This window comes from Mus caroli, chromosome 5, assembly GCF_900094665.2.
Source record: "Mus caroli chromosome 5, CAROLI_EIJ_v1.1, whole genome shotgun sequence".
Taxonomy (NCBI): Eukaryota; Metazoa; Chordata; class Mammalia; order Rodentia; family Muridae; genus Mus; species Mus caroli.
Genome location: NC_034574.1, coordinates 66,370,019 through 66,372,049, shown reverse-complemented (window position 1 = coordinate 66,372,049; position 2,031 = coordinate 66,370,019). Strand labels below are relative to the sequence as shown.

Sequence of the window (2,031 nt, the reverse complement as noted above, 5' to 3'; positions counted from 1 at the left end):
GCTATCCTAGGTTTTTTGTTATTCCAGATGAATTTGCAGATTGCACTTTCTAATTCGTTGAAGAATTGATTTGGAATTTTGATGGGGATTGCATCTCTGCTACCCTCTTAACTCCCCTCCCCATGCCCTGAATAAACTCTATTTTATACTTTAAAAAAAAAAAGACTATTCCCTGAGAACATTTCAAGAGCAATAACATAAAGTAAAAATAAATTACAGAATACAGAAGAAAAAATATTTTCGTGGGCACAAGACTGCGGGCAAAGATGTCCTGATGAGTCAAGCATACAAAGACCGTAGATGTCAGAAAGTTAAGAAGTAGAATATAAGGCAAGCAAGCCTAGCATGTTTAAAAGGAAGAGGGCATGCCAAAGAATGGCTGGATAGTGTAAAGCTAAAGACATACGACTCATGGAAGTTCGTAAAGAAATAAAGCAGAATTTTAGAGATAAAAATACAGGGGTAGAGCGATGGCTCAGCCAAGAGCAGTGGACAACAAGCTTAATTCATAGCTTGTGGCAGCTTACAACTGCCTATCACTCTGGCTCCAGGGGATCTGACAGCCTTCTCTGGCCTCCCTGGGCACCAGGCATGCACATGGTACACAGACACACATGCTGGTGAACACGCACACAGGTATAATAAAAAATTAAAATAGAAATAAATCTATATAATTTAATGAGTGAGAAAAGGTCAATGGGCAAGCTTTAGATCACATGAGACAAAGCTAACAGGAGAATTGAGAGGAGCATAGGGGTCAGGGCTAGCAAGATGGCTTAGCAGGTTAAGGCTGAGCTGACAAGACTGAAGACCTGAGTTCCATCCCCCAAGACCCACATAGTGGAAGAGAGAACACTCTCTTAAGTTGTCCTCTGACCTCCATACACATGCCCGGCCCCCTCACTAAATAAATAAGTAAATATGTATTCTTTAATTAAAAAAATAAAATAAAACAGAGGTAGGAAAAATGAAAGCACTTAAAAACACAAAGAACACAAAAGAAGATGCAATCCAACCAGTTAGTGTTAAAAAGGACGGAGGAAAGGGAACACTGAGGACTTCCCAGACCTAAGAAACTCGGGAATTTTCGGAGTGGATGAGCCCACAGACTCTTGAGCAGGGCGAGGACAAACTCCGTCTCCACATGCATCATGGTGAAGCAGTGGCTGCCAAACACACTGAGAAAAATCTCATTTTTAAACATGATCGTCCTGTGCTACGATGAAACATATATGGCAGATTTTACATAATGGTGCAAGTCCCTGTGACATAGCATTTAGAAAGACTTTTGAAGACCTATATAGCCTCAATTATCTATCTCTTTTTACAACAATATTTTGTGTCCTTTGGTAAAGTTTCACACGTTTAAAGGTAGAAACCAGTACTCACATGACCTACATAACAGTTACCTTATCAGCACACTGCACACATTCACTAAACACTTGTGTGCAATCCACTCATTTAAAATGGTCAGATATTAGGTGATGAATGAATGTCACGTGTGAGTCTATAGTTTATCAACACACTAATGTAAACATGTTGAATCCTCCAGAGAATAAGAGATAGAATACACGGTATTGACTACACAAGGAAAGCATCTTAGAAGTTCTACCTGCTAAAGTTTCTACGTTAGAAATGAGATAAAACCATACAGTGTTGAAATGCCACAGTGTGGGGGATTTAATTAAATGTGTTTCAACAAACCAGAAAAAGGCAGGAAGGCAACAAAGACAACCGGCAGGAAATTATGGCTTTTTAGTACTCTTAAATCCATGTTGGAAAATATATACAATGTGAGCCAGGCATGGTGGCATACACCTTTAGTCCCAGTATTGGGGAGTCAGAGGTAGAAGGAGCTCTGTGAGTTCAAGGCCAGCCTGGGCTACATAGTGAGTTTCAGCACAGACAAAGCTACATAAAAAGACCCTATCTAGCAAAAAAAAGGGGGGAGGTGGGAGAAAGGGAAGAAAGGAGGAAAGAAGGGAAGGAGGAAGGGACAGAGGGAGGGACAGAGGGAGGGAGGGAAGGAGG

At 40.7% G+C, this 2,031-nt stretch overlaps 1 protein-coding gene across 1 annotated transcript in view; it reads right to left on the bottom strand.

The window, feature by feature from the left end:
• The window catches only part of Cwh43 (cell wall biogenesis 43 C-terminal homolog), a 53,041-nt gene that overhangs the window by 35,398 nt on the left and 15,612 nt on the right, over positions 1-2,031 (bottom strand). The gene's annotated exons all lie outside the window — the stretch shown is intronic.